The sequence below is a fragment of the Haliotis rubra genome, unplaced genomic scaffold (assembly GCF_003918875.1).
Source record: "Haliotis rubra isolate DU_JTF1 unplaced genomic scaffold, ASM391887v1 Scf396, whole genome shotgun sequence".
NCBI lineage: Eukaryota > Metazoa > Mollusca > Gastropoda > Lepetellida > Haliotidae > Haliotis > Haliotis rubra.
The window spans coordinates 161,773-175,363 of record NW_025767075.1 but is presented as its reverse complement, the minus strand read 5'-3'; positions in this window follow the sequence as shown (position 1 = coordinate 175,363).

The window sequence follows — 13,591 nt, the reverse complement described above, 5'->3', positions numbered from 1 at the left end:
GCTCTTAATTTAAAACGAGTACGCTATCATAAAAATAGATCATGAGAGACAACAGTACAATATAAGGACGGGCTATAGATCACCAGCAACTGAAGGTTGATCACAATACTAAGGACCATGGGGACTTACAGTACCTTTGCTACCTACATGGACCCTAGTTGGATTTACATCATCCCTTCAGCAGCCGGCGACCGTAGTCAAACTTTAGCCATAATTAAAATCACAAAATTTCCAGCTTAAAATCCTGGTAAGCTTGAAATTTACTTTGAGAGTTTTGGGACTTACGTACCCTCTCAGGAGGACAATAATTTTACAGTACTTTAACACACAACGTGGCCAATGTGGCTGGGTAACCAACAAAAGACGATGTCGCATTGGCCAGTAGCAAGCTCATTATACAATTCAATAGTTTCTAATAAAAGTGGATGTTTACAAGAAAAAAATTTAATAGCCTGAAGACACGAAAGAGAATCGGAAAAGATGATGTATTGTTTATACGTACGGTGTTTATTAATATATTTAAGAGCTGTTAATATGGCGTTAGCTTCTGCTGTGAAAATAGATCTGTTATTTGGTAGTCGAGAAGATATTGTTCTGGATCTAATGACAGTGGCACATGCAGCCGCGCCACCATCCTTGAACCCATCTGTAAATAAGGATTTATATATATTATATTTAGTTTTTAATTGATTATATTCTTGTTTATATTGTAATTCATTAGTTTCTGATATCTTAAACTTTGTCAGAGTTAGGTCAACTTCAGGCATCACCAGTTGCCAAGGAGAAGAAACAAGACGGGAAGGATATATATTTTGCAGCTCAATGGTTTTATTCTGTGCCCAGAAGACTTTTTGGTGTACAGATCCTCATAAAGAGGATTGAAAACACAGTTAAATGCAGGATTAGACATCATTGTTATATACTATAATGATAATTTATTACGACATTGGTTAAGGGATGGCTCATCTGCCTCACATAGAGACTGTCAACAGGAGAAGTTCTAAAAGACCCAAACAAAGTCTTAGGCCTTGGTGGTGAACAGAATCAAGTAGTTTTATGTTGCTTTTGCAGGCTCCACCATATACGATGCAGCCATAATCAAGTTTGGAACGGACCAATGATCGATATAGGTGTAGGAGGGTAGCATGATCCCCTCCCCACTTAGAGTTTGAAACAACTTTCAACAAGTCAAATGCCTTCAGGCATTTAGTTTTAAGGGATTTAATATGCGGCAGAAACGTTAAATGAGAGTCAAAAATTAAACCCAAGCACTTGGCCTCCTTAACAACTTTGATGGGTGTGCCATTGAGAAACAGTTCAGGGTCTTTATGCGGTTTATATTTTCTACAAAAATGTATACAATTAGTTTTGGATTTAGGAAAATCACCATTTATTTATTTTGTTTGTGAATAACTGCAGTTGCCGTTCAATAGTATGCATATTTTTACCTCAACAAGAAATATTAAGATCATCCAGAAAAAGTGATCCATTAATTGAATCATTTAAAACCTTGGATAAACTGTTGATCTTAATGCTAAACAATGTGACAGACAAAAATTCTGCCTTGTGGGATACCCTGATCCTGATTATAATGGTCAGACAGGGTTGAACAGGGAGAAATTCCACGTGATGAAGGTGGATCATCATCCGGTCTAATAGCTTTCAGGACAGTAGGGAAGTGATCGCTTCCACAAAGGTCATCATGAACAGACCATTCAAACTCGTTGTAAACATTCGAATCTACATTTTAACAAATATCTGTCATTGTGAAGCAACACAACTAGTGATAAAATTTTAGCATAAATTTTATTACACGAAATACCAATCCCTGCAATATTACACGCAGCATAGTTGTCTCCTTATACATCCTTATAATAGTGATATACAACATGCACAATGCAATATAATAACAATCTAGGAAAAGAGTGAACAGAGCAAGAATGAAAACGTGACATCACGAGAGTGTGACGTCACCGGTGTAATAGTACAAGTTGGCGCTTCACATGACAACTATTTTAACAAATAGAATATAAAAAAATACACTGGAAAAGCCTGTAATAAAAAACACAGAAATATAACTCTCAACACTTAAATGCTCATGATGGTCAAGGGGAGATAACCAGTAACCTACTCTGTGAAGCTCCCATAAAATATAGCATAGTGATTCACAATAACATAAAGGTAGTCAAATTATGAGCACATACAAACATGACTCAAGTTAGACACAAATATCCGGAAACTCACAACTCTTATAACCTCAACATATTAACCATGTTTAACAGTAACATATTTCTCCCAAAACATTAGAGGGTAAACTATGATAAAACATCAGTGGCCACACCCTGTGGTACCTTAGTATGGACGTAATGTTGATAGAACACCTCCGAACTCTTCCATCGTCCAATTGTTTGAACAGTCTTAGGATCTACGCCCTTCTCTATTGCATGTGTTGCACCTGTTGGCCGATAGGATTTTGCAGAAAAATCACGACCACCTAAACCAGCCAACTGAATACCAGTCTCCAGAATATGTCCCACTGTAGCAGCCGTTATAGCGTTGAACGCCGGACGTAAACTCAAAAAGACTTGTTTCCTTGCAACTAACTGTCTTTGCCCTTTTGTACGGTCAATGTAACAACGAAGGGCACGCACAGGGTCCAACTTAGTATCTGAGTGTCTCTGAAGTTCAACAGTAAAACCTGCTCTACTAATGTCATTTTTTATTCCATGCAACTTTATCTTGGCTGTGCCCTTATCTGTAAACACAATTTCACTTGTAGATAGAACCATAGGTGTTTCAGAACGTGACATGGGGGTCAAACAGATCTGGGTGTTTCTGAACAATCTGCTAGCATACAAAGAAAAGATACAGTGGCTACCTCAGACACGGGTGGGAAATTATAACTATGCTTTTTACAAAACACACACAGCTTGTTTAAGATAGCATTATAAGACTGCAAAGTTGACTTAGCCCAACAAATAGGGAATTGTGCTATTGCCCTCTCAGGCCAACCCCTAGATCTGAGCTTACTCCGCCACAAACTCTCCAAGCAAGAATTTTCCAACCCAGATTCCACCTGGGCTCTTGAACTGGGCCCATCCTTTGGAACGCTTTCTTGCAATTTGGAATCTTGATGGGGGTGCTATCGCAATTTCCTTTAACTTCTGGAACCACACTTGACCTGGAAATAGAGGGGCAATCACTGTTGCACTTGCCCTTTGCTGAATGATTTTCTCGATAACTTTGGGGAGAAGACAGAACGGTGGATCCACACAGTTGTTGTGACTGTCCCAGTCGTCCTGTGCCCGAGCATCCACCCCTGCACTCAACGGTTCGTAAAACCGACTGTTGAAGTTTGGTAAATGAGTATTTGTGCAACTTGCAAATCTGTCGAACGTGTGGGGACCCCAAACTCTGTCCAACATTTTGAATAACTGAGGGTGTAACATCCAATTGGCCTTGTCTAGAGTGCGATCAAGGCATCTGCTGTCACGTTTTCCCTTCCTGCCAAATGCCTGCAACTCAGCAAAAGTCCACAGTCTTCTGCCTCTGCCCATACTGCTTTGGCAATTTTTGTCAAGTATACATTTGGACCTCCCTTGTTGGAAATATATGCAAGCGCAGTAACATTGTCTGACAATATCTGTATATGTTTATTACACATAGAACGTCTGACTGATATCAGGCCCATCAAGATGACATAAAGCTCACGCTTGTTGGAAGACAAACTACTAACTCTATTGTTCCATTCACCCGACGCTAACTTACCATCAAATACGGCACCCCAACCGATACCAGAAGCCTCGGTTGTCAACTGCCCATCAATTGGTCTATCAATAATAGTTCTAATATTCCATTCATCCACAGCATCCAACCACCACTCAAGTTCTCCGGTGGCCTGCCTAGTAAGATATAGTGCAGTGTCCCAAGACGTCCTTGATGCAATCAACCTGTATATCTCACGTAAAAACAACTTCGCCAGGATACTACCCAAGCAACAGAAACACACTGTCCTGCGATTCGAGCTAGGGACCTAGCACTACAACACTGTTTTCTTAATACCCGTCTTAAGCTCCGCTTTATACGGTATATCCTGTCCTTCCTAACCTTAATTACTGGATAACCTGTTGAAGAAATAGAATTAATGGTGTAACCAAGATACTCCATCTCTGTAGCAGGAATTAGGGAAGACTTGTCAAAATTCACTTTAACACCCAAATCATGTTAAGTGTGTAGTAGTAGATCAGAATGATCTGTAATCAGTGAACTCAGTGCACAGACAATAAAGTCGTCTACATAGACAGAAACTCTCACACCCAAAGATCTAAGATAAGATACTACGGGTCTGATAACTTCACAGAAGTAAAAGGGACTGTAACACAGACCAAATGGCAACACAAACCATTTGTAGAAACATTTATCAAACTGGAATCCAAGAAAATCTCTATCATCTGGGTGTATAGGAACATGATGAAAGCCATCCTTTATGTCCACTGTAACAAGCTTGTCATCACATTTCAGTATATCAGCTACAACACGGATATCATCATTTTTAAAACTTGATTTCAAACAACAATGGTTAATCTCACAAAAATCTGTGATAAGTCTAAACTTATTGTTCTTCTTAGGAACGCAATCTAAGGGAGATATATATGTTGGCTGAACATCACACTGTTCTATGTATCCTGCTTGCAATAAACGGTGAATCTCATTTCGAACAAACACTTGTTTTTTAGGAGAAAACTTAAGATTGTCAAGGCGGAAACCATCTGGTGTTGTCTCCAAAGGAATACGTACACCTTCACTCATCCACTGAATAACTTGTTCCGAGGCATGAATCTTCCGCCAGTTGTTTATAATCTTACATTTCTCAGTCACACACATCCTGAATCAAACGATCCGCCATTGTTGTTTACAGTTCAGGGTCACGTGCTTCCGCTCCACCGGTGTGATTATGACGACTGTCACAGCCCACATGACCACATTCTGGCAATAAAGACATACACTTCAAAACAGTCTCTGTATAACGAGCACACTTGGCAATCACATTGTAAATTCGATGATCTATGCGTCTGATACCTTGACGACTGTCATTTACCCGTAATTCTGGGGGTAGTTTTACACTAGACACAGTGTCTTTCACACTTTGGTATTCACCTTGAATGTCTACGTCTCCAGCGGCGACGGGAGTCTTCAAACCTGCGTCGGGTCTGGTTTGACCTTGTGAGCGTGGGTTAGATCGGAACGTCAACGGTTCCCGGACACCATCATCTAGCGCAGCAACTCGTGCTTTTAGGTCCTCGGTATCGTAAGAAACTTTCTGGACAAGTGTCAGAATCTGATCAAGCTTGGAATCGTCAGATGAATCTGATCTTTCCACTGACATACTCGCCGCGAAAATGGCGGCCGTCCTGCCTGCTGCGTGAACAGAGCAAGAATGAAAACGTGAAGTCACGATAGTGTGACGTCACCGGTGTAATAGTACACGTTGGCGCTTCACATGACAACTAAGAGACAGATCAAGTGAAGAATAGGTTCCTGTAGCAGGGTGCAAATAGGTGTTTGATTCATCATTAAACACAAATAAATTATAATCAGAAATAAAATCTTCAATTACCTTACCTTTATTGCTTGTACTTGTACTGCCCCATAGAGGGTTGTGCCCGTTCAAATCGCCCATGATGATACAGGGCTTAGGTAGTTGATCATATAGATTCTGAAGATCAGATTGTTGAAGAGCAGATGAAGGTGGAAAGTACAGTGAGCACAAGGTAAATGCAATGTGCAAAGTAATGCGGATAGCTACGGCTTGAAGATTAGTATTCAGGTGAATGTCACTATGGATGATCCGGGAGAAGAAAATGAGTGGTGACGTGTGTACTGCCTTAGATCAAATGTATCAGTACGTTTAAGATAAGTCTCTTGTAGGCATAATGCTGACGGTTTAAAGTCTTGAGCTATCAACTATATCTCATTAAAATTATTTCTAAGTCCTCTGCAGTTCCACTGAATTATATTTGATGGATGATTCAGGGTGGGCCAATAGGTGAACGTACACGCGAACGTGAGGACGAAGCACTCTTCAAAGAACTCTGTGATGATGGAATAACTTCCATGTCCAGAGCATTATAGGAGTTCTGGACAGGCACGTCTGACTGAGTGAGATTCCTAAGGGGTTGTCTTTTATTGAACTTTTTTCTTTCTTTCTTTTCTTTTGCAAGATTTGTCGCGGATGATTGCTGAGAGATTGGTATTGACTGTGTCTGACTCTGTGCGCATGATGTTGAGGCTGGTGTTGAAGCTGATGCCTTAGTCAGGTCAAGCTCGATGACTGGTGCAGTTGACAAGGGTTGAATAGATTTGACCCATGTCAGCTTAGTCTGACATGACACAGATGAAGTCTGACGTGATGTGGAAACAACAGCAGAATATGTACGTGTAGATGGAGTAGTCAGCTGAGGGTTTATTACTTTTCTTGCTTCTCCAAACGTGATATTTCTTTCGCACTTTAATCTAAGAATTTTCGATTCTGCTTGCCAAACAGGGCAGAGTTTAGAGGATGCCATATGCTGGCCATCACAATTGATACATTTCATGGCCTGATTGCAGTCAGGATTCTCATGGTTGTCACCACAACGTTGACAAACCATAGAGTGGGAACATGTCTTAGACCCATGGCCAAATTTTTGACATTTCAAACACCGGAGTGGATTGAGGACATACACCTCCACTCCAATGTTTACATATCCAGCTTTGATAGACTCTGGTAATTTAGATAGGTATGTATTTATAGGTTCAATAATTAATCCTGATCTTTTCTCGTGAAACGTTTCACAAAAGAAACTCCTTGATTTTTTAACTCTGTTGTAATTTCTTGTTCTGACATGTCGGACAAGGAACGGGTCCTGTCCCGAACAATGCCTCTACAGGAGTTGAGTGTCCAGTGTTCCGACCTCAACAACCTAAACATTGGCAAATTGATGGATTGATAACAGATGTATGGACTGTTGTTTCTTCACAGACTCTACGAGAAGGGCACCAGAACGAAGTCGTGTGACAATTTTTACTTCACCACAACAACAATGAATAGCTTTCGATATGGCAAATGGATTTAGTCTAATAGGAAGATGGTCTTTTGCCTCGATCACCAAGAAACGAGCCCAGGAATCAACATTTGGACTAGTGTCATCAGATGAGCTTGATTCTAAGTGTCTTCTTCTTGAAACAGATTGATTGTAAGCCATGTTGAAAGAAAATAAATTCTGTCAGGACATTTCTGGTGTCCCCCGCCGTGATGTTGCTGGAATATTGCTAAAAGCTGCGTAAAAACCAAACTCAGTCAGTCAGTCAGGTCTGCCCATAACAATAATTTAGAAACATACAGAATTCAGAGGTCAACATCACCAAATTGGCCCATGAGCCACCGTCTTCTGGCATAAGACTCTAGGCAAATATGTGTCATATAGTTTTAAGTTCATTATCAGCATTCCAAAATGAATGTTTTCATGCACTGGGCATGGCATGACCAGCCGATTAATAGAATCGGGCCAATTCTATCACCCGTCTAGGTGAAGTGAGGGCCGAAGTGGTGTGTTGGGCAACACTGTTCCTGGCTCCTATGCTCTCAACCACTAGAATCTCCTCCTCCGCCGACAGAGGTGTGCAACCCACGGCAAACAGTTTGGTGGACCCAATATGCCCCCGGGTCCACACGGGGGGTTGAAGAGCGCTTTGCATTACCCAGCACCCACCACGAGGAGGTGGCTCTTCACGGGTGTCCCTAAAACAGAACGAAAAATGAATGGAATATGGTCCAAAACACAAATTCATGAAAGCATGGTCATTACAAATCTGTAGGATGCGCCTTTTGAAGAAACCATATTGAAAAATCTGAGTCAGTGTCTTAGGAACCATACAATGTTAATAACGTGTGCTGCCACCACGCACCTGAATCACTGCAGCCAGTCTTCTGAGCATACTCCTGACAAGTCGCCTGAATTGTTCCATGGGGAAGTGCTATCGTGGCCAAGTTGCAAGTCTATGGTCATCAAAATTAATCACAACTGGATCCAGGACCTCATCAATGTAGCAAGCGCCGTAAGTGTACCCTGTAGTGTAACCAAATCCAACTTGCAATCAAAAGAAAAGCAACCCCACAACAAAACGGATTCTCCCCCATATGGTACTGTTCGCAGAATGTTCCTTGGTATGTTTTTATCTCTCCATACTCTGGTTCGCCCATCAACAGTATGAAGGAGAAAACTACTCTCATCAGACCAGTGGATTCGTCTCCAGGACCTCAGGTTCCACCGCTGCCTATCACCACACCACAACCTATGATCCTGTTTGTGGTGATTTGTAAGGTATGGACGTCTGATGGCACGTCGGTCCCTCAATCCTGCTGCTTTGAGGCGGTTCCTCACGGTCTGATTGCTCAACCGTCTATACGGTAGCCACGCCTGTTTCAAGACGGCACTTGAGGCGAACGGGTGACGTCGTTGATGATGCAATAGGTCCCTGTCCTCTTGCAGTGTAGAAGCTCGGGGCCTACCGGAACGGGGACGATCGTGAACATGATTTGTTTGGGCATGTTTTCGCACTAAACGACTGATTACCGTATAGTGGTAACCAGTCCTTCTCCCAATTTCTTTGTACGACAGACCCGCTAAATGCTGCCCCATAACTTGCCATCTCATAGCCTTTGACAATCTCCTTCGTGGCATTGTTCATAACATGTTGTACTGAAATGACAATGAAGTCGTAAAAGCTGTTTAAATAGCCATGGAAAGACGAAGGGTGAAACTGATAGACTTCTCAACATACATAGCCAACTTTCCAAGATCAGATCACTGTTATCACTGGACATTAAAAGATTACATTTAACTAATGTTGGAAATACGTAGTATTTCCTAGGAATAAACTGTTCACGCAACTGGACATACGCCTGGCATACAAACAAGAATTGGTACTCATCTTCGACATAGTTGAGTTTACAAACATCACAAAATCTTTCATTTCTTGGAACATTTGAATATCTACCCATCTCAATTTTCAGTTGGTGAGAACTACATCTAAACTCTTCTAAAGACACACGAAGTTTCCAAATAATTATATGCTTAATATACTGAAAGCAATTAAAAATGCAATTTGACATTCATACTTTCTTTACTCACACTAATTTCAACATATATAAACCTAACTGGCAGATATGTTTTAAGTGAACATCTGTGAATAATTTCATCTGAAAATGTCCAGTCAACAACAACATCAGTGACGCAACAACGCCATCACACAAAGGAAGGGTCACTTGCAGTCAATATCGTGTGTGTCCACCATGCGCTGCAAGACATGCTCGCAGTCTTTGGGGCATTGAAAGACACACATTTCTCAGGAACAGCTGTTGGATGGTCTGCAGCCTCTGATGGTCTGTGGTCTAATCATGATACCACCCCCTCCAAAACGACCATGTTCAAGGACACAGTTTGGCGCAAGTTTTTCTCCTTTACGTCGATAAATCTGTTGACGTCCGTCTGCAAAGGATAAGTTAAACATGGATTCATCTGAAAAAATGACATCTGGCCATGTCCTGTTGCCAAGATTGCCCCCATTTGCTCTTGAGCGCTGAAATGACGTTGACTTGTCCCAATTGTCCTCCTTGCCTAATCATCAGCTGTTTGGAACCGATTTCGCAAGTGTGAAACTCGGATATTGCGGTTTTGTCAAGCTGTTATCACAGGTGGTGCACCAGGTCGCGGACGATCAGCAACACTTCCGGTAGCCCGAAAACGTTGTCTGAGTCGACTTACAGTGGATCGATGCACATCAAAGTGCCTGACAATCATCACATCTGAAGCACCTTGGCTGACCATACCGATAACCTGATTCCTTTCGTCCTGTGTCAAGTGTGGCATTTTCTCAAAGTGATTGAGTTCCACAATTCCTTGTGCTTTTTACAGGGCCTGGGTGCAGGTAATGCACGTGTTTCATGAATGTGGTTGTGTTTACGAGAAAGGTCCAAGGTTCAGTTTTAAGTATCAAAGTTCATGTGAGAGGGATGCTCCGGGACTCGAACTCGAAATAGGCCAGAATAACAGCCTTTTATCCCTACATCCAGTATCGCAGGAAAATTTTTTGAATAGAACTTTTGTAAGTTGTAGGACAACAAATACCAATTGCGTTTTTAATGGCTTTCAGTATAGATCATTTGCATATACCGCAGCAACTGAGTGGAATAATCTGCCCCAAGAACTCAAAGACTCTCAAACGTTGTCATCCTTTAAATATACTAGGCACATAAAGAAACTGTGCATACAAAAATATAAAATCTAAATTTATCAAACCTGTGTAGACACATAAGGATTTAAACTCAGAGATCAGTGACATGTATCCAACATGCATGCACGTGCCACGTTCCGTGACGTCAGTGGGTTCGTCCTTGAGACGTGCAAGACGTTGTTGCACGTGCATTCCGGGAAAGAGAAACAGAGCAAATGAATGCCACACAATACTGTCACTTTGGAAAGCTCAACCCCTGCCCTTGCGATCATAAAAAAAAAATTAAACGGCTATTGAAACGCATAGCATGCCAAGGCTCACGTCTGCACAGTGTCATGAGGCCATTGGGATGGTCCGTGGGGGTATGTCTCAACGACATTTCCACTGCCACCGGAACACCATTTCTGCACTGGTTAGGTGCACCCAGAACACAAATGACGTCATCGAAATCATGTCCGCAGACCTTTGTTTTGGTGGAGAAATGTTGTTTTTACAGATATGTCCAGGTTTAACATTTCCCATAGTGATGGACGTCAACGTGCCTATAGACGCGTGGGAGAACGTTATGCACAGGCCTGTCTCTTGGAGAGGAATCGCTTTGGTGGTGGTTCCGTGATGATTTGGGGTGGAATAATAACACGCCAAAGAACTCCTTTGGTGATTACTTAACTGGTGCGGGCTACAGGGATCAGATTCTTCGACCTGTGGCAATTCCTTTTCTGCAACATCATGGCCCTTGGTTAACATTCCAACAGGACAATGCCCGCCTCATACGGCAAGGGTTGCTATGGATTTCTTGCAACATCACAACGTTGACTTACTGCCTTGGCCTGCAAATTCACCGGATCTCTCCCCGATAGAGCATGTTTGGGACGATATAGATTGACGTCTACGCCGTCTTCCTCATCCGCCAGATAATGTCCTTGACCTTGCAACAGAACGAGAGAATCTGTTGATGGAGAGATCTAGAACGATCAGATGAACCGGTTTGGCAAGGTTAATCGGTTCAACGAGGTGAGTCGTTTCGGTGAAGAGAGCCATAACGGCGAGGCGAACCATTTCGGTGCGGTGACAGTCATAAAAGAAACAGTCATATATGGCGAATTGAGTCGGTGTTGTGACCCAATATGCCGTGGCGAAACGGTTGAGCCTGGTAAATCCATTTGGAGTGGCGAACCGATTCGGTGTGGTGAATCAGTTCAGCGATTTGACGCTCTAGATTGGTTGTGTGAGTCAGCGGGCAACATAGAGCGATTCGATGAGGCAGAACGGTGAGTAGACACATCACTGCACAATGCCATATAGATGTGTATTCGAATCCCGCATGGGACTCAACCCAACAATAGTACAAGAAATTGTACTTAACGAGTACTGTAGACATCAGACGATGCCCCAAAAAAATCATCACCTTCCGACAGTGTAATCTTCGAATGATGAGCAGTTAATACGGGTCTTTCAATGTAGGAGTTTTGTCGGGTGATTGATCGACCATGCTCTGTTGAAGTATAACGAGCTTTGTTTGCCAGCCAACAGGAGCAAGCACGTCCATATGCTCTAAAAACGTCTTATATAAGGGAACACATTCGCGACAGCGCTCGCTCCAGGAACACAGGCCAATACAATCCACACATGACGAGTGGGGATCCGAGGAAGAAATTGTTGTTTACGCTACTTAGGGTCAACTATCCATGATATATTTCTCACGTTAACTTGTAAGGAAAACTGAGAACTCTCACAATACGTCCACACATGAAGAAGAATGATCACTCTGAGGTAGTCACGTGGGTAGACAGGGGAGCGTGTTGCATGCTCAGCATTGGACTAGGGACCTGTCCTATAAGGAGAGCAGCCTGGGGAACACGGGCGTATGGACAAGAGAGGCCTACAGTGAAAGTTCTCATTCGTTTCACTCAGTATCGAAGCAAGAGAGAGAAATGCAAATCGTGAGATAGGATAAGTTTATAAATTACATTTTTGCATTACGTTATTCGCAAGCATGACGTGCTGTAACTATAATCCTCATTGCAACCTGTCGGTACCCACTTGAGTGGTACACTTCAAATGCATAAGATATCTTGATAAGATATGCATGCAGTTACATGTTTAAGATCACTGTTTTGCTTTAAACATTTTCATTGTCCACAAGACACGGGGATTAGTTATACAGCCAAACAAGTTATACAGTAAAGCGTAATATTACATAATGGGGATGAGACAGATAGCAATGGAAACTTGGCACTGTGGAAATATGCAAAAAAAAACGTCAGTACGAATTCACAATTAGATTGGCACTGTAATCAAATCATTACCGAAATTGACATAATAAGCGGATCAAAACCATTTTTATGTACATCAATGAATAACTCATTTATTCAAGACATTACGTGAACGTTTGCAGTCCAGTAAGACACTTGACATCAGTATTTAGTGTGACCACCACAAGCGGCAATAACTGCAGCACAGCGTCTATGGCTGGAGTGCACCAATTGATTGATGAAGGCCATTGGCACCTGGAACCACACTCTGAGAAAGGCCTGGCGCAATAAATCGGCTGTGTTCGGACTTGCTATGACATTATTCAGTCTCTTCTGCATTTCACCCCAAAGATGTTCAATTGGGTTTAAATCAGGACTAAGGGCTGGCCACTGCATAATGTTGACACCGTTCTGTTGTAGAAAGTCCTGTGTAGCTCTGGAAGTATATAGCAATGCAGGCATTTTTGGTGTTTAATCAATTTCAGCCTTTGACACGTTCATGAAACAAGACAACTTTCTGGGGTACAACGGTAAGACCTCAATAAAATGTGTCACAAAGAAGTATGGTAGCACTTTCATACATGTAACTTCAGCAGTTGGGTTTTTTTTTAGAAAATTTGAGCCATTTCATTTTATTTCACTAAGTTGAAAAGCAAAGTTTTCAGAAAGTTATTATTGGACTCCAATGTATGACATTTCAGTTCTCTCTCTTAAAGCCTGCACCAAGTTGAAAAGCAAGGACCATAACTCTGTAAAAAAAATATTCAAGACACACATTCCCGAAGTAATTTTCGATCCCAAACAGTTATATGAGTGAGTGCAAATTTATTTCTCCAACTTGAACATCTTTTGAAAATGTGTCCCCACTGAAAAGGGAATGGTAAAAGTAAAGATGGAAGGACCTACACAAAATATCAAAATATTCAAATATACCCCTCCTCACTTTGTGGGCCGTGGAAACATAATAAAGCAATGATTCTGCTTCCTGAATCAACATGTTATGGTTGAATCTCTCTATAGATTCCGCATGTTGGAACATGGAATGAGCTCGAAACAACAGA